The sequence below is a fragment of the Dermacentor andersoni genome, chromosome 2, assembly GCF_023375885.2.
Source record: "Dermacentor andersoni chromosome 2, qqDerAnde1_hic_scaffold, whole genome shotgun sequence".
Lineage (NCBI taxonomy): Eukaryota > Metazoa > Arthropoda > Arachnida > Ixodida > Ixodidae > Dermacentor > Dermacentor andersoni.
In genome coordinates, this window is record NC_092815.1 from 141,185,563 (window position 1) to 141,206,411 (window position 20,849).

Consider the following 20,849-nt stretch of genomic DNA (forward strand, 5'->3'; position numbering starts at 1 on the left):
AATGAATGGTACCGTGGACTTTTGAAGAGTGAAACGCTCAGACTCCATACTCTTTGTCCATGTCTGTTGCACACCTCATCTCTTCTGCCGATGAAAAGACTCTTCAAGAACAGCAGATACTCCGGAGGTATCAAGTAGGACGCCATGTTGAAATGGTCACATGACGACAATTTTGTCTGCTTCTGTGATTGGCTGGCGGAGTAACAACCTCGCACAGTCGGTGTGCCTTGGTTGCCAACTGCTGTTTTTTTAAGTTGTATCTTACTATAGTGAATTAGTCGTGGTCTGTCTGATTTCAGAACCTTTGACACGTGGCAAATGACGCTAAACCTGACAATGAAAAAGCTTCTGATTTTTACCTTCACCGCACAGTCAACCCGCACACACCAACGATGACTGTGCGCGAAGCGGTGATTGAGTCATGTGATGCACATTGTGTGATTTCATCTGTCACACAGATAGGCCTTACCATAACCCACCTGCCGTAAGGATGGAAAAGCCCTGTATGTTTGGATGAAAACAGGAACGCAAAACTTTTAGACAATAAAAAATTGCAGTAAAACACAGGTTCACCATTAAACTGAGAACCTCATGGGTATTCAGTACAACAGAACGTCACTAAAGATAGCTTCAGAGAGAAAATATTACTTTATTCTATTCAACATTGTATTGCTAAAAAAATATTTTTCAGACCTTACCTGTAGTCTGTTCTGCTATACTAATTTGAAGTTTCCTTTAATAAGAGTTCACTGTTTCAGTAGTTCCCTGCAGCTGCAAAGCCAGAGCTACATGACCTGTGAGCACAGATTCTTGTACATCGAGATGTAGTGTCATAGTTCGGAATAAATTGCATGACGAAATGGCCACTGCAGATTCTCTTCAGGTTTCAGCTGCGGTTTATTGCACTATTTTGCTGAAAACATAGTTCTCTACTTGTTCGAATGAAAACATGCAATGAACAAAAACAAATTAATGCAATGCTGCCATATAGACATCTTAATTTAAAAAGTACAAACAATTAATTGCATTGACAGTTGCTAAATTCATACGTGTGGTCGGCCCAGCTGCAACATTGCGGAGAACTCCCGCCTGGGTGGTTCTTCGTGCTTCGCAGAAATGGCGTCCGCAGCCTTGCTTGTGTTGTAGCATTCCAAGCTGCCCCTCTTACGCAAAATGGATGAAGTCGACGTTGAACATGCTTGGAACAGTGCAGCAATCGTGCCCAAATTATAATTAAAGAAGCAGCTGCACTTGCGAATGTCAGCAAGCGCACTGTGTACAAGTGGATGTAACAGCATGGATCAAGAAATGGGGTCACCATCCCAGGCAACACGCTGGCCTTGGGCAATTCTGGAGTAAAGGTGGTTCTCCAAAAGTGAAGCCGGGTGCCACCATCTTGCTAGAGGCAAGAACCCAGAACCAATGTTTATAGCTATAAACATTGCCCAGAACAGCCGTAGTAGCCACTGCAGGGCAATGAGCACAGAATATGTTTGTCATGTTTATTGGTTGTGTGCGGTTGCAACAGTCTTTAACTGATGCAACACCTCAGTAGGTCATACAGTTGATCCCGGATATATCGAACCCGGATATATAGAATTATTGCCTATATCGAACAATTGAAAAATCCCATGCAAAAGTGTAGCGCTATTCGCATATATAGAACTCCCGTGCACCGGCATATCGATGTATCGAACTCCGTGCTGAGCTGCGCCCCGGCAAGTGCGCTTCTCCCACCATACCCTACCCTTGCAAGTGCGCTTCTCCCATCGCATCCAACCCCCGCATGTCGTCTGCCCATTAAAGCGGATCACCCTCAAGTTTCTGCCGCCAAACACAACGACAAAACTTCAGCCTCTCGACCAAGGCATTGTGAAAGCATTTAAGGTTGGGTACAGACGACAACTGGTGCAGAGGCTCCTAATCAACCTTCGATTAGGAATCGAACTCAAGGTGGACCTCCTCGGTGCCATTCAAATTCTGGCTGGTGCTTAGAACGACGTGAAGAAAAGCACAATTGTGAACTGCTTCCACAAAGCAGGCTTTGTGGTAGCTGCAGACGACGGATGTCTTGACAGTGAAGACGATGACGCTGGATGCCTGGACAGCGAATTTCGCGAGCTCTCGGCATTCCCAGGCGCCATCCCAGGTGGCGTTACAGCATGCGATTTCGTCAGCGCTGACGACGGCGTGCAAGCTGTAGCGGATCGCACTGATGCGGAGATTGTGGCTGACATCATGGGTGACGAGGACGCAGACTCAAGCAGTGGCGAAGGTTCCGACGAAGAGGACCAACCACCATGCACTGCAGCTACACTTGCATCAGCTTTCAGCGTCATTCGCCGCTGTTGTGGCACAATGGAAGGAGCTGGCCTTTCTCATTTGGACACTGTCAACAAGCTTGAGGACAGCTTAATGAACTTGATGGTGCAGAAGAAAAAGCAAGCAAAGGTCACAGATATTTTTTCTTCCGAAATAAAGTTATCTGGTCATCCCGTTGTGTTTTGTTTTTTTATGCGCGTTGGGTTCCCGTTAGTCACGACATCGGGAAAATGCCTTGAGAAGCTTTTGACATGCATATCTTATGTTTCGAATTATCGATATATCGAACTATTTCGTGATCCCCTTCAAGTTCGATATATCCGGGATCGACTGTAGCTGCACCAGTCGCTTAAAGATGACGCCTGGTGTAACTTTTCGCTTGTAACATAAGCTCGCGTCGTCTGCTCAGGACTGTTGTACGTCGGCATGCGTTTGTTTCAGCTGGCAACTGTTGGGAAGGTGCTCATAAGATACGCATATGTCGATATGTATTAAATTTACGTTTACATTGTGCACATACTCAGTCGCACGTCACTATGGACGGTTCTTATGTATGTAGCGCATGCATGGGCTACATGTTAAAAGGAGAGGATGGGATTTTGCCGCTGGCTTGCAGCAGTCTTGGGTTTTGCACGAATACATGTGTGGCGTGCTTGTACAGCAACATACTCTGTCTGGTTTGTACCTTGTACATGCTGCGCAGCGACTCTGTTTTAATGGGGGAAACCAGCGAGACAAATGCGTACACACGAGAACACGTTGACAAGACAAGCGCTGTAGTTTTAAGGGAAGAGCTGCGCCGGAAGGGAAGAGTTGCAATTTCCATGCTCGTTCTGACCACTTCTCTTGCGTACGCATATTTATGTTTCGTAGGTTTCCTGTTCAACAAATTGCACCAAGTCAGCAAGAGAGAGATAATTTAATCGAAAGAAGGCAGAGAGGTCGGCCTGAGCTAAGGTGCTCTAGCCTGCTACTCTGCACAGGGGGAGGGGGAACGGGGACATAAAGGTGTGAGGTGTGATCAGGGATGATGATGACATAGCAGGAGGGATGCGCAAAGGTGAAAGCAAGTTCAACACTCTGATGATAAACATTCACAAATGTCATCCATGAAGCCACTATTAGGTTTCGTATCAAGTCTGTAGTCACCAATTCAAGTGAACTTAAAAATAGAGGCGCTAGGACGAAGCTGGTGTGTGGGCCTCCCCTGCATGAACAGCACAAGCGCCAAACAAAATATTTATAGCATATAAAGAGCAGCGATAAGTGGCTCTTGCACGGCGAGCACTTGTAGGGCACCTTTACCGGCCGGAGTCTCGAGACCACGTATCACGCGCATTGACTCTACTAGGTGCTTCAGCATTTTTTGTACACTCTCCTTCTCATTGTGTTCATCTCCTTGCTTGCCCGTAGTGTCACCGGTTTCATTGGCCCTGTAATTCTTGGCTTCATGGCGCAGAGGACCACTAGTGCCCGCTGGCATGGCCGTGGGACTAGAGGGCAGCAAAGGCCATTGCGTGTCTGTATTAGCCGGTGGAGGTGAATGTTTGCTACATGCTCTCGTCGACCTTGAATTATCAGTAGACGCTGTTACCGTCCTCGATGCACGCACAGGCAGAGGTGGTCGTGGTACCTGTGCCACGCTAGGTAGTTCTCCTGAAATGGTTTTATGATGCTTCTGTCGCGAGCGTTGGTCACTTTGGCGAACAGATTGAGCAGCCTCTTTACGTGAAGATTGGTCTCTTGCCATTTTTCGAAGAATACGAACCTCTTGTTTCATCTTCGGGCATTCCTTCGAAGTCGCTTCGTGAGAGCCAGTACAGTTGGGACATGTAAATGAGGACGCCTCACAGTCGGTGATATGCTCTCCGCCGCAACGCGAGCAGGTGGCTTTGCTTCTATAAAGGAATGGTATGACATTACAGACATGAATATTTTATGCAAAGCACGCGAAAAGGAGATATGCATGCTTGAACATCTGCTCTGGGAGTGTGGGTCGTTCGGCCCTGGCATTTCCCAGAATCGGTTTTTAGGAATGATCAGATCTTCAGATCATATCCCTCTAATCCTGGCTGTCCAGTACGCCCGTGATAGGGCTAGGAGGCTTGACCTCCCGGTCCCGACATGGGACTAGCCAGGCAGGTGGAAACACCTTGTACAGGACCAGAATAAAGTTTTTTCCTCCTCCTTCTACAAACAGCACTCATGTGTCCTATCTTGTGACATTTCTGGCACTGAATAGGCCTCGGAATGAATGGTAGTACTCGGTGTATAACGTAGCGCACTTTGACAGACGCTGGTAATGTCGAAGAAGCAAATATTAACTTTATGCATCGGGAGTGTCCCAAGCGGTGAATCTCAAGAATGCGCACCGATGACCTTAAAAGACTCTTGAGGTCCGCATGCTTGATTTCAAGCTCCACGTCGGAAATCACTCCAGTTGTTGTCTCCTTCCCGTAAGTAATAAAGGAGCGGACGGGGATAGTGCTTAACTGCGAAATGGTCTTTAACTTCTCAAGTATTCCGGAATTTTTCACGTCTATTGTCAGGAGGTTCTTGCGACCGTTGATCCTGATCTCGTTAATTTGCCCAGGGGCCACACTTTCAAAATATTCAGTTAGAAACTGCCTGCTGAGGGAGTTCATGCTGTGTGACGTCGAGAGCGGCACGTACGAAACCATGAAGGGTTCTTGCTAATTCTGATGCAATGAAGTCGCCTCAGTCGACATACGGCGCATCATCTTCATACGGCGGCCTATGACTGCGGTGTACTTGCTGTCAGAGTCCATGGCTTCTGGCGTTGAGCTCTCCCAGGAATCGAGTTGGTCCGAGCTTCCAAAGGCGCGTCGTCCAAAAATGAGCGATGAAGTAGACGACTGACCTTGTTCAGGTGGTCGTGGGAACATCTTCTTTCTCATCCTTGATGAAATGACACGCACGAAAATGGCAAGAACGTAAAAAAATGCATAACAGCAAGAGGCCCAGAGCACCAGTCATAGAGTTTATGGCACCAGTGAGCTCTGGGCACTTCTTTCTCTTCCACCAAGTCAGCAAATAATTTTGTTGTAAAAGCAAGAAATTTTCTTGTAAAAGCTGGGCTTAAGCATAAGAGTGTGAGCCTTTATACAAGAGTATCACAGAGTGCTATGTGTAATACAAGTGTCACATGGCGCACTTTTGATTGCGATCAAAGCCGATCCAGATCAAATTTCTCAGTTGCGATTGATTCCTTTGTGCAAGCTGCGCGAGGGAGCCGATCGCGGTTGAGAATTTGGTCCAGATAGGGCATGGCTGCGATTGAAAGTAGTCGTGTGGCACCGGTATAAGGTTCTGAGTACACTGCATCCCTAGGAATACTAAACAAACAAATTGCAAAGAAAAAGCACTAGAACACTAATTTCAAGATTGTAATACTTAAAATTAATGAATGTAGAACTTGAATTACAAACTTAGCTTGTATAGTGAACCGTAATGCATCTTAAGAGTTCACATGTCTATTGTAAATGTTTTCTGCTGTTCCTATGTACGTTTAGCATTTCCAACTGATGTTTCAGTTGTTGTGCGTGTTACAATTAGAAGTTCTAGACAGGATGAATGATTGGCATCAATTTTTCTGAGCACATATGAAATATAGAAGAACCTACACAGTGAAGTTCATGACGCGAGCTCTGGCTTCAGCATATGATGATCAAGTGACAATGTCCAGGATGCAAAACACAGCTTGTGGCGCATTGTGTAAACCAGCTAGGTAATGTTGCGCACTAAAATAGAGAGTAACTACCGTATTTGCATGTGAAAAGCACAACCACGAATATATCGCAAGTGGGTTTTCTGTCTCTCAGAAAAAGAAAAAGATTGCTTACTATATGAATTACTGTTGGTGACTCCAACTAATGCTCATCCCCTAGCGGCGACATCGAGAAACAGCCCATCCAGGATCAAGCTTGAAGCAAAAAAGGGCCTCCTATCATGGCATGTGCTGAATGCCTCGTAGTTCACAAGTCGTCGTGATGCTGCCACGCGCAAGCCCGAAAATTTAAAAAAAAAATGAATGTCAAAAGACTTGTGTACCATTATGCATGTAATAGCGGTGGAAAGACAGCAATGTATGATTTCATCTTTTCGCGAAAGAAGTAGATGACGCGCATTGAAGAGCAACTTAGATAAGAAACTTTGCATTGGGAAAAGGTGACGACTGATACTATACCGGTTTGTTCAAAACACTTCGCTCGACGCTCCTTTCTTCCCGGCGAGCAGAACATTGGTTTCAACATCTTGCAGGCATGTCAAATCACAGAGTGTGCTTTAGTAAAATACGTTGTTGGGCTAGTTGGGCCGAAAGCGCCATCTCGTTTCTCTAAAACAAACTGCTCTGCGAAGAGGGTCAATAAAATATTCACCGACGAATTACGACACTCCCTAATGCGAAAGTTTTAGCACAGCTCTATATGTGTTTTCGTTTTGCGACATATTGGCTGGTGTGGACAATCTGTCAAGTGCGTCACACATTGCAAACGGAGCGAAGAGTGGCGCGGCTGACTCGCTAATGGGGAGATCGCGAGAGGCAGCGCATGTGTGACACGTGGGTGCGATTCACAGCTGCTGCCCTAGACAGCCATTCGCTCATGCAGCGCTTTGTTTCCATATATGGTATTGGTCGCCGCGCTCGCCACATACCGTCGGTGAACAGACGACGGCACGCTACTCAGGAACCATCTCATAACGGTCGTTGCCACAGAGCCCGTCTTGCGCAGCACTACTCTTTTCTCCTCACCCTTGGGCCATAGTCTCCTCCTCCGCTTTCCACCTTCGCTGTAGCCTCGTTCTCCGCTTTCCTCCTCGTGCTCTCTTCGTTATCACCGCCTTTCATCCCTCGCTGCACTCCGCGTTCGCTCTTTCATCTTTCGCTGTGCTCGTTCGCTCGGTTACGAGGGACGCCGAGACGTGCCGACGCTCAACTATGGTCCCTCGAATATTGGCTAGTCTTGTCCGCCGATGGGAGCGAGGACTGTTTTCGAATGATGGTGGACGTGGCGCTGCTAGCAGTCCTCATGCTACGGCTCGGCGCTCAGCTGCGTGTTGGCGAAGCGCACGCGCGCTCGACGTATAGTTTAGCGGTTTATTTTATAAAATGATTTTCTGCCGCCGCATACCGCTTTTCTGCCGCCGCATTAGAGCAATATTTGTTACGGGTTTGATGAGAGGTTTTAGCTGCGTAAAGTGGTATTCATACGCGAAGACTTCTTTTGCTGAGCCGTATGAAGCAAGCCTGTGAAGTGGGGATACGACTCAGAACACAAAGCGATTGTGCAGCCTGGAATAGCTATGAGCACTGTATTTATTTATTCATGCAATACTGCTGCTCTTTGGCAGCCAAGGCTGCAATAATTAAAGCTGAAACAATAAACTTGAAAGGGCCCGCAGTTATACCACTTCGAAAGCATTGCGACCACTTCGCGATGCATATGCACTTTCAGTCAATTTAAAGGGCCCCTGAAACGGTTCGGACAAATTTTGTAGACGCATAGGGTACAGCTTAAGTAGAACATTCGCATCCCAATTTAAGTGAAACGTTACGTATTAATGGAGCTACAAGCTATTACAAGTTACCCTCCTCCCTAGCCATGCTTTTCCTCCTCAACTCGCGCGCCGAGCGATCGCGGCCAAGCTCCGCCTTCACTAGTTCTGCGTCACGATGCGACGTCACATCGTCCACTTCCGGTTGTTTTAGAGCCCTTCCCCGCCTGCGCCAAACCTCTCCGTTAGTCGCTTCGCCGTCGACCCCAAGCGAGAGCTATCGAAGCAGCGTGCGTTGCGAGCATTCTGTCACAGCGCCGAACGTGTCTGTATTCCGGTAAGCTGAACGTTTTTACCCAACGGTGGAGGCATATATAACCTCAAGCTGTTGAAGGAACATTAGCGTAGACGTACGTGAGCCAAATATATGTGAGCTAATGTACGTGAGCTGCCTGATCGGTCTCCACGGTCCAGCCACCCGTTGGCGTAGAGCTTAACCAGCCAAAGAAAGAGCTAATATTGCTCTAACCAAGTGTAATACATTTTAGACATTTACAAAAACAACGTATTAACGATTACACTCCTGCGAAAAATTTACACCAGCAGCAAAGAAGAGTACATTTTGTTACTGCTACTGTGTGTGGTTGAGCTCTATGCCGCCAGGTGGCTGCACCGTGCAGACCACTCTAAAGCCCATTCACCTTTGCGCTTCTGCTCGTCCCGTGAAACGACACGCAAGGGGACACGGCCCTCTCCCTTGCGCTTGCTTTTACCCTAATACCGGACTAGCGAAACGCTACTGCATTAGTAATCTTCCGGTGTAAAGTGACGGCCGCAATCACGCAAATCCTGGCGCCGATCGGATAGCGGCAGTCCGATGCGCTGCAGCCAGTCCGCTCGTCTACTGTCTTGCAGAGGGACACGATGCCGCAGCTTGACGTATTGCCAGCCGCTACGTTTGCAGTCCACAACGCGACCAAGTCGAATCATAGCGCGCGCGAAAAGACAGACCGACACTGACGGCGGAGCTCTCGTCAAAGACGGAGCACGTTGTAACACAAGCAGACGACACTTGCTTTGTGCCATAAGTGCTTAAGTGTACTGAAAAATTGTTATTGTGCATTCTCTTTATGTTACTTTCTTTTTATAAAAACAAATTAACCAACATTCCAACTATTACGAACATCATTTGTTTACCATAAAGTTGAAAAATTATCAATCACGCGCCCTGGTCAGCCAGTCGGATAGCTCGCCCCACTGACGTCATATGGGTGATTTCCGTCATATGGGTAGGGGCGGCTTAAAATTGCGCCGAGCAGTGTGCTGCGATCGGCAGCAATGTGCATTTTTAAAACCTTGTAATAAATTACACGCTTTACGCGGAGCACTTAGATGCGTCAATTAATGATCAGAAGGACCTACTCTAACGACGCAGTACGTTTGTAGAAAATCGTCAGAATCGTTTCAGGGTCCCTTTAACTTCGCCTTAATTAGCGCCAAAGGTCGTGGGTTCGACTCCCACCAAAGGTCGTGAGTTCGAATGCCTTAATAGCTCCATCTTAATAAACTGTAGTTTAATTAATTTCAGCTTAACACCAAAGGCCGTGGGTTCGACTCCTAGCAATGGTGTGGGTTCGAATGCCGTAATGAACTCTAGCTTAATTAAGCCTGTCTTAATTCACGCCGCCTTAGCTGACTATGTCTTAACATTGTCTTAATTAACTTTGAATTAATTGGCGTCATCAACTGCCTCGATTGGCTCACTTGACTTTTTGGACCATCGGGGTCACGCCAATGCCGACAACAATGGATCTTCCGCCTCATGAGCCATATGATGCTTAATCCACATTATAATAACCAACATGAGGTACAGGTGTGCGATTTGGCATAGTAGAGGGTAAAAATAAAAATCAAACCGAAGCTCGTTCAAAACATATACAAGACAAAAAGAAAGCACTTAATTCCAGTTAAGGGTGAGCAAGAATAGTGAGAACAAATATCAACGCATAATATTATATCAAATTGCAAACGGCAAAAGTAAACAAAATGAAAAAGAAATATCATTTGCGAAGCATGCGCCGCTGATATGATGCAAGGAAATGACGCGACATTTAATGTTGATATCGCGCATGGTCAAGTAGAGCACCCGAATATGTTTCGACAATAGATAAAATTGTGGAAGCACTTTCCAATGCGCGATAATCCAGCGCAAGTAATCAAGCACCCAGTCATAACAAATTACAAAGGGAACAATAAAAAACCTTTATAACACAGTGTAAACAAATTATAGCACACAACATCCGATCAAATGGCAAGAGGTTTGTGAATAAAAGAGTAATTAGAGAAAAAGAAAAAAAAAAGACAATTACAAGGCCGCTGAGCGTGCGTCCCCGTTGTGACGCAATTGGCAAAATGCAATTATTTTCATCTCCTCATTTCCAAATGTTCTAGCTTTTCTTTCTTTGCTTCGCTTTCATTATCGAGAGTCTTCGTCAAAAACCGGAGACGCAGAAGATGTAATTAAAGCCACCCGCCCCAACCCGCCGCGGTGCATGCAGGCAGCCAAGCAGACGACAGCCAGTTGGACGGTTCGCAGCGCTCTCTGCGCTTTCATTCAAAAAGCGTCCCGCCTGCTCCATGCCGCGCGGCGCGCGGACGGCAGACTGGCCAATATTATAGGGGCCATAGCTCAACGCAGGAACGGGCGCCTAAGAGCTCCTCTAAAACCGCAGTCAACGCAAAAAAGCGGATGCCCGCAAGACTTTATTCATCGTTACTTCGAACTGCCGTTTCAAAATAAAGTGAAAAGGCGAGTGCTGACTTATTTATCCCTGCGGGCGAGAAGGGCGTCGTCGTCCTTAACTACGAAGGTTATTAGACAATAATCAATTCACAAACGCCCGTGACACATGTTTATACACACGGCAAAGCCTTGCGCGGTGATGCACCGTTTACTTGACGCGCCGCACAACAGCGCCTACGCTATCGTATCTTTCACGTGGATTAGTGGGTAAGCAGTTGTGAATATTCATTACGCGTTGACATCACACACGCTTAGTTTGTATGGAGAGACCGTTCATAATTTAACCAAGCGAGGAATTGCGATTGGCGAAGCGTCCCGCCGATAGCTTTTCACAAAGCTTGCGGTAATGAAGCGACGCAGGAGATTTTTTTTTTTTTTTTTTGTCGACAACAGCGACACGCATGTGCGGTCTGATATACTTTCTAAAGGGGTTTTCCTTTTTTTTTTTTTGCATCGTGGGACCGTAAACACAGCGAGCGCACATATGCTGGAGCCACGATTATTTACCATAACAAGATGGCCGCCACCGGCTTCACTCGCTTCCGTAGGCGGCGGCTTGGACTTCCATTCCAGAAGCTTTATATAAACTCATTGAACCGAGTGCTTCTTCTGAAATCTTCACGTCCACCGTCTCGATCTGCAACTCTAGCTCCTTCTCCTCTGTATCTCGAAAAAAGCGTGCGTCGTCTATATGGAAACAAAGCGCTGCATGAGCGGAGGTCTGTTTGCAGCAGCTGCTGTGAATGGCGCCCACGCGTCGCCTACTCGCTACCTCTCGTGATCTCCCGATTGGCGAGGCAGACGCGCCACATTCGCTCTGTTCGAAACGTGCCGCACAAAACAGATTGTTCGCACCAGCCAATGCATCGCGAAAGGAAAACACATATAGAGATGCGCTCAAATTTCGCGTTGTGGAGTGTGTGATCACCGACGAATTTTTGGTGTCAGAGAAAATAGCAAACGAATTTTATGCAACTAATCTCACTGCGCAGTTGCAGTCTTCGTAGATGCTGCCGCCGCCGGCGCTGCAGCGCTAGACGACAGGGCGCGGAAGGGCACCTTTAAGATGTTTAGGTCGAAGAAGCCAGCACCTTCCACAGTGTTGCACGGAACTACTGGAACAGAGCATACGTACCTAAGTTACTAAGGTCATCATATGTGTCGTACGGTATTACGGTGGGACTACTACTCCGTACAATTACTGTATAAGCTCCCTTTAGCTGGAGCCTATACAGTAACTCTACCGCTCCACAACAGCTAGCACCATGCTACGGTGGTATTTGGCGCATTCCGGTTGTGCTGTTCCAGCAGTGGCATAGCCAGAGCCGGTCTTCGCCCCCCCTCCCCCACTACCGAAATTTTTCGGACCGGCGCCCTGCTCCCTTTTATGCCTGGTACGTCGCCTATGAGCAAAGGCGCATATCCTTCGGACACCCGCCCCAGACAAGTACATCATGCTATATACGCCTTCAAGCACACGAAGGCCCTGCTCAAGGTAATAGTTGTATTATTATGCACCAAGCAGGGGAACCTAAAGGACCGCTAAACCACCTCCGATATTTTTTAAACATTTCAAGTAAACACACGCATCGAGTTCAGAATGCCGTCATGATCAACGATGCCAAACGCGGCAGCGCTACGCGTCGCGGGCAAGCCAAAAAAATTAAAAAATGTTCTTATTCGCGCTTTTCCGGTATCCTCAGCGCTCGTCGTGACGTCATCAGGGTGCATCTGGTGATGTCACCAGGAGCAGACGTTGTCATTTGGTCGAACAAGAACCTACAACTTCCGCTTAGTCTACTATAGCGGGTACTACGCGCGCTCCCTGATTCCATGCGAATCGGTAACTACGGCCCGCAATGCACGTGCCAAGTCGCTCGCGTTCCAACACAGTCGTGCTTAGCGATCTGCATGATTAGCTGCGCGAACAGAGTCCGACAGTATTTTGCGACGGCTAGAAGGCATCCGTGTGCGGTGCTTGGCTACAAGAGCGCCAACTGAAAAAAACAAACCGCGGTGACAGCCGCTGCCTCATGATGGTTCGCTTGGCAATGTTTGCTTTGAGCGCATTGGAACTGTTTCAATGAGTTAGCCTAGTAACATTGCACTGAACGCCTATTTTGCTCATTTGTGTAACTCTCCTTTTATTTGCATGCCGAGCTCCTCGAAAGCGTGGTACGCCACCTCGAGGGCACCGGGATTCAGACATATATGCTGGAAAAATATGCGTGCCGTGTAGTGCAGTCATCTTTTGCCCCGCTACTGCCACGCTTCTCGTGTGGCAGTACAGCGCTCTCCCTGTTAAGCCGCTTCTTCTTCGGGCGCCCGGACTTTCTTCGGTCTTGCCATTGCAGCAGCACGTGCACGCGGAGTAGAGGAGGCGAGAGGTGTGTCACCGCGCCGGCTGTTTCGAGCTTGATGATGATGATAGCAACTTTATTGTACCGCCGGATAAGGAGGCCCCTACTCCCCGTCCCCGGCACACAGGCCTTGGGGACGGGGGCCGGAACCTCCGCGATTAGAAGCAAGCAAAGAGGTCTTGACTCTTCGCGGCTTCTTCCGCCAGGCGGATGGCGTGTTGCTGTGGAGTAGGGTCCTCGCTCCGCAGCAGGGCTTCCCAGGCCTCTCTACAATTTATGTTTGCTTTAGCCCCTGGTGAGCTAGCGCATTCCCAGATTATGTGATCGAGGGTCCCTCTCGCCCCACAGTGTTTGCACTCATCGTTTTCTCTATCATGCATAACATGGTATGCCCAGACCGGGTTTACGAAGTTCCCAGCTTGCAGGCGCCGCCATGCGACTGCCTCTCTATTGTTTAGACTTTTATCCGGTGGTGGCACCAGTCTCCTGCGTAGCCGATAATTTTCGACAATATCCGTATAGTTTTGCAGACGCTCGTCCATGTTCCGGCAGTCGGGCGGTTCCACAGCTTTCACTCGCTGTGACGTCACGACTCCGCCCTATGCGCGCGTGGTGCGAGGAGGTTACGTGGCTCGTTGCTCTCGTAGGTGGGTGCTAGGCGGCGCACAGCTGGGCTGAGTTTTCTGGTAACGCTCCACGGCGGAACTAAAAGCTTAAACAGCTCCGCTGTTAAACATCCTGGCACGCGCGTCTTCCAGCCAGCTGCGCAGGCCGACATGGCACCAGAGCGGGAGCAACGTGTGCTGCAAAAGGACCGCCTTACCGTGTGGGTTTACTGCACACAATGTGGTGGTACCCTAGACAAAAAAAAATGACCAACCCTTCCCCTACCGGAAAACGGTGTAAACGAAGCTTGCCCTGCGTGCACCTGTCCTTCGTCACGGTTAAGTAACTCACAGGTAACGGTGCCAGATTGCTTCGGCCTCCTGCTCCCTCAACTCAGGATCTCGTTGCTGTCGGATTGCCTGGGCTCGGGCGGCTCTAACGGCTGGATCGGCGCGCCCTTTCACGGATGAGTTCTCGCCGCCGTTCGTCGAAGGCTTCCAGTTCCTCGGGGGAACGCACAACGCGTGGCCGTCCCATCCATTTTCCGAGAATGAACTGAACGGAAAGGAAGCCGGCACAGCGCGCGCCTATACAGCTTGAATCCTTGCTAATGACTCACGCTCCCGCACCGGCGCAGCTGTCAACTCACCAAACCGCCCTCTCCAGCAGCTGCTGTGCTCTGGGAGCATCTGGGTTTTCGCGTGGCCACAACGTCACCGAAACTTGTGAGCCAATACAAGCTTCACTTCAAAAACAACGTCAATGCACCATGCCGCTGTATACGTCACCCAAAAGTACTAGGCACATATATGACTAATTGAACACTGAAGCAAGCGCAATTTTTTACTAGTTAAAACTCAATATTCAAACTCAATATCGGCACTTCGTTTATCAAATTTCCATCATATTGACATTGACCTTTTAGGCAATACGTACAACCGTCGACGTCTTTTTCAAGTGGAGCTTGCATTGGCTCACAAGTGGCTTTGTCGTCATGCGAAAAAAAGCCAGTTGCTCCGAGAGCACAGCAGCTGCGGGAAAGGGCGGTTTGATAAGTTGACAGCTGCGCCGGCGCGTCATTATCAAGGATTCGAGCTGCAGAGATGCGCGCTCACGCCACGCGTGCAACCAATAAGAGCCGTTTTGCTTCCGCCAGGAAAGGGTGTCACGCGCGCTGTGCGGGCTTCGTTTCCGTTCAGTTCAGTCTCGAAAAATGGATGGGACGGTCGCGCGTTGTGCATTCCCCCGAGGAACGGGCAGCCTTCAACGAGCGGCGGCGAGAACTCGTCCGTGAAAAGGCTCGCCAATGCAGCCGTTAAGGGCCATAGTCCGACGTAGCGTGAGTGCGCGCACACGTTACGTCACGTTGGCGAGAACAGCGGCCGATGGTTCGACACGCCCGGCGTCAAGCGACGCTCGCCGATAACGTCGGACTATAAACGCGGCTTTAGAGCCGCCCGAGCCCAGGCAATCTGACAGTAAAAAGATCCCATGCTGAGTGAGCGGGAGGCCGAAGCAATTGCCTGTGGGTTACTTAGCCGTGACGAAGGTCAGGTGCATGCAGGACAAGCTTTGCTTACCCCCATTTTCCGGTAGGGGAAGCGTTGGTCATTTGCCTCTTGCAAGCGCGCACGTGCCACGATATTAGGTAGTGTCCTGTAGGGTGCAATTTTTCTTACCAGGAGTGGGCCATAAATGTTTCCTAATATTGGGCAATTGAAAAAAAGAAAAAATAACCGCCCAAGCACTCCGTACATATGATTAACCAACGAAGCTGAAACATGCGGCCCCAGTGTTTATCACTGGGTTAACCCCGACAGTTCATTAAATGACGGCTTAGTAGGCTGGCCGGATCCTCAGTACGCAGTTGCTGCTTGCGCTTGGCTGCACGAGCCTGTTTTTGTGCCCGGGCTGCAGCATCAGCATGGAGTAGATGAACTCGTTGCCGGTTCTGTTCACGGCATTGCTTATCGAAAGCTGCCTGCTCCTAAGGGGTACCTATGACGCGAGGCCTACCACTTTCGAAGCCGGGGAAATTGCTGTGCGCGCGCTCGGCTGCGACTGTTGCTCTCTAGCCTCCATGGCATTGACGGCTATGTATGGAACCGAGTATAGGATGACGGTGGCTTTATGCACGCCGTCTTAACGCGCGCTAGAGAGGGGGGGGGGGGGGGTGTCATGTGCGCGCGCGTACCTACACCCCCCCGTTAGCGCATCTCCTCTAGCCCGTCCGTGACTGTGCATGGCTGTCAGCACACATACGCAGCTGCGCCTTGTATCTTGGAGACAATCTGTGGCGGGTGCAGAGACTGCGAGATGGCATCGTCCCATTGCGCGCGACTTATCAGTCGCGGAGGCGGAGTGGATGCAAAAGCGTCGAAGGTTTCGCTTTGTACCGTGAAGATATCGTCGACACTACACGCAACTGTATACTTTTTTGTCATCGAGATTCTTTTTTACAGCGCAGCTGTATATGGCTAACCAATTCCTTTGTCTGTCGGTCGTATGTACTCCAAAAACTCCTCCGGCGCTACCCCACGAGCATGTGCGAAAAAAAGGCGCGCAATTAGCCGGCATCACCTAGATAGCACAAGGCCTGTTTACTCCGATCCGTAACGTCATGCTACCAGGCCCAAAATTTCCATTGACAAGGCTCACACGATGAAAGCGGTGACACCAAAATCACTGTTCCCTACTCAGGAGCATTCCCATTAGATTCTGTGGCAGTCGGGCCAGGTAACATGACGTCACGGATCGAAATGGAAAGGCCTTGTGCTATCTAGGTGATGTTGGATTAGCTGCGCCAGTAGCGGCGTCGTTGCTCTAAGAAAAACTGCACAAAAAAGAACAAGACATAGAAAGAACCACACGACACAAGCGCTTGTTCTTTGTTGCGCAGTTTTTCTTTGTTCTCATAATGTCATACCAACTAGCCCTTCAACGTACGCTTCTAGGCTAGAGAGACTTCTTGCAGTGGCTTCGTTCGCACTTGGATATAGTTCGATGTGTCTTGACTGCAATTGTGCACAACTGTTTTTTATATAGCCTCAGTGTTGAATGAAACAAGTTTTAACCCTTAGAAACAAACATATTGTAGTATACGGCTGCTAATGTGCGTTATTTTCGATCATTCTTATTTGTGCTGTTCATTCTGGGTTTTTTATTTGCAACCCATCGCGAAGAGCCTCACGTGCATGCTCGTGTGAGCAAATGTGTTGGCGTGCAGCTAAGCATGGACGGACCACCCTGGGAAGCATAGACAGAACACGCGGACCTATAACTTTTCTTGACCGAACTTCTTGCGTAGCTTCCACAGTGTTGACTGCTATGTATGGAACGGAGTGTAGGCTCGTACTTACATGCGATAGGATATTATATGGAATGTGACGGCGAGAGAGTCTTTTGTATATACAGTGAAACGTAGTTAAACCGTAGTTGGCCGGAGCTTGGAAAAAGTACGTACTAAACGGTAGTACTGCTTAATAGAAATAGCATGAGATCGCCCACTTACGTGTCAAAAACGGAACTGAGAGAGAGTGCGATGGAAGGGGAGAAAGACATGCAGTATTTATTCACTTCACACAACAAAAGTTATTTTCGTTTGATGTTGCGGTGGCCTAGTAGCGACGACAGCGGCCTCAAACTTACTGAAGCTGTGAGCCAGCTTTTCAGCTAGCCCCCTATTCTCTGCAAACACTTGCATGGCAGATTCCTCGTTGTCATTGCATATTCTCCGTGCACGGGCACGGTAGAGTTGCAGAAGTCGCGGGGCGCCTTTTTCATTGTGGGGTGCTGTTCTCGTCGCAACGATTGCATTCACGAGGCTGACGTAATGCACAGCTTCTGTCACTGTCTGGCCTGGATCGCCCGTGCTGTCGCTTCCCGTGTAGTCCTCATCACTGTCACTAGGCGACACTTCGGCAACACCAGAGGCAACGGTGGCGAAAAGTCGAACTTCGTAGCCGACATCTCTTCGCGGTCGCAGCAAAGCTGCCGAGCAACTTCTTCGCATTCCAAATGCCACACACAGTAGTCGATAGTAGACCCATGTCGCGTGCCAGCGCCGACTTCTTCGTGTCACATTCGATAGCACGAACAATGTCTAGTTTTTCTTTTATGCTGAGCACCTGGTGTCCTTTTTTTTATCCGAGCTTCGGCAATAACGCGAATCCTTGTTTGCATGACACCACAACACTCGCACGGCGCCGAAATGTTGATGGTTATGTGGCTTCATGCACGAACGCACAGGGTGCTTGGAAGCCGTTCTGATCTCTGAGGCTTGTTGTTTGCGTGACGAAAAGTGGAAACACTACGTGTTAACCGATACGTACGCAATAAGCTGGTAGAGTTTATGCGGATACAAAACACACATTATGTTCAATAGCCACTGAGTCGGGGATTTGACTTTACTACTTTTAAAACGAGACTACTGTTTAAGCGGGTACGTTTTAACCAGGTTTTACTGTTGTACAATTACAGCTACTCATGTTTGTTACTGTTATTGCCACACAAGGCAGGGACAACTGGCCACAATAAGAACACCAAATCAAGCGCTGATGCAACACACGCGGGGTGGATTGCATCGATACGAACGCACAAGACGCTGCGCTGACACCGCACTCGCCAGTTACGACCTCCGAAATCAGGCGGTGCACACCGCAAGATATTAGAGGTCATGAACAGTTGAATTTGCCACTACTGGCAAAGGCGCTGCTCCGTTTCAGCGGTTGTTCCAAGGCCAATTCACACGGTCGCGAAGGCGAGACTGAAATGCGGTTCCAAACCGACGAGCAGCAACATCAATTATGGCCGCACTATTGAAGCATGGCTACATGTCGTGGGGCAAAACACTAGTTGATGAAAATTATGTATCCAATACATCACCAATGGAAACATTTCAAAAAGTACAGACAACGTCATAGGGTAGGAAAATGTGAAGTCAGAGGTTGTTTGCTTCCATACACAAATAATTATGAGCGCGGAACTGTGCAGGCTTTCTGAATTTTGCTCCTGACACCATACGAGAGTTTTGATTATAATGTTGTCACAACTTTCTCAAGCATAGCTATAAAAAGTAATGGCAATATATACTCTGTAGTATTAACCTTATTTGAACAGTAACATTACAGAGTTTTGGAATAGGGGCCCCAAAGAAATAGCGTCGAAGCCACTGCGCATACGCGAGATGCAAACTGCGTTTGGGTTTTGCGTTGGGAACGCTATTTCACCGATTTAACAGGAGCCCAAATAATGGTCCCAAAAGCTTTGCGTCAACAAACATGGCAGCACCCATGGAAGCGACGGCTCTAACCTAGCACCACACTGGGTTTGATTCGCGGTAACGCGTGAAGTTCACGGGCTAGGAGAAGTGACTACGGTTATCGCTTTCTCTCAACTAGCATGTGTTATAAAGATTGATTCATTAGATGCCGTTGATTCCGAATTCGATTGTGGATTTTATGGCACGTAGGCCTAACATTGTTAAGCTTGGCTGGTGAAGGCACATAAAGTTGGTTTTGTTGCTCAAGACTAAGCGCAACTAATTGTTTGCTGCTTGAAGAATAACCTCTAAATTGTAATGAAACGCGAATACACGGAAGTCAAAATTACTATTCCTATCGTAAAATGGTATATTTTATTTAATTATTTCTAATAGTTTTTCTTTGACACCATAGTGGTGCTGTCAGCGGAAGACGCAATCCACAAACGCAAAGCCCTATTCTAAAACTCTTCACTCCTGCGTGCCCCAACGCTAAACCCGCAAAGCTCTTTGGGGCCCCAAAGAGCTTTGCGGGTGTTAGCGTATTCTAAAACTCTCTATTATATTTTAACTGTCTTTTCAATAAATTTGTTTTGGCAATGCCTTCAGTACCAGATAAAGAATACAGGTGGAACGTGAGCTGTCTTAGTGAAGACGAAAGTGTGGTTTTTGTGAGTTATTTCTGTGTAATGTTGATTTTATCTTGACACTGAAATAACATGTGTGATGGTACTGAGGACACATGCATGTGGTACATGGTTCAATATGTTGGTGAACCCACTGCTCCTAATTCATGCAAAGCTCTCAAGGCTCACTGGTGTAATGCCTGCCATTATAGAATGAGGGCTATATATACAGATGGGTCAATAAGTGAATTCACGTTGGACTGTGAAGCAACGTTGCGGTGAATATTCTCACTTGCACTTCATTTGTGCTGTTGTGTGCTGTGCATGTAGTAAACGCAATGTGACTATATAGCTAAACACTTCATCATATCGAGGTTTAACTCTATTGTTATTGCAAACTCGTGATTTGTTAAGCTTTGTTAATCTAACATTACCATTACGGAAAACTACGCACAGTGCAATCTGCAGACATAGCACAGAATGTTTCAAATCGTGCAAATGTGTCGGAGTGACACCAGTTTGTGCTAACTGCCACCACATACATTATGCAGAAGGTTATTGCGTGTTTAGCAGCAACACTCAAAGCACCTAGAGCAGGAATTAAGATACCCATCAAGCAGAAATTAATTTTTGGGTAGGGAGTGCCCATATTGCTTTCTGGAGGATCCCCATTACATTTTAATACTATGCATATGTAGCAAATCTTTACATACCAGCCTGTGGCATGATGGCCACTTATAATTAATAATCCCTTGGGCTGTGACCAGTCAAATTAACGAAGGAAACAATACATCGAAGTGCCTTAGACCTTGTGAGCAAAACTAAAGTGCCACCAAAGAAGGATTAGGCCATTGCATGAAGCTCTTAAATGTGAGCCCGTTCACCTCCACAGAGTCATCATAAAGAGACACTGCTGATGTTAATGGCAAATTAAAAGAAGATTAATTGAAGTGTTGACTGCGACTAACCACTATGAAATAAACATTTTAATTAGCACAGTGGATGTAAAGCGTCTGTTTGGCTTACTCATAGAGTGCTTGTTTGTGAAATTTCTGCACTTGAGCTTATTTTGAGAAATTGCTACTTACTGCACCTCAACAATAAACAGCTTTTAAGTATAAATGGAGACATGCGTCAGCAGCTTTAATTAAGCGCTGCCATCTGTCACTGTGTGTGGCTTCTATAGAAAAATTACTCTTATTTGAAATCTTCGCAACTGCCCTTCAAGAGCCTTTGCAGCAACATAGTATATGCAACAGTAGGCATATGCGATGCATTTTCCTTTCCGAGGAATTGGGCTTTTAAACATGGTGCGCCATACTAAGTACCATGTGACGATGTGTTGGCCCCACCCG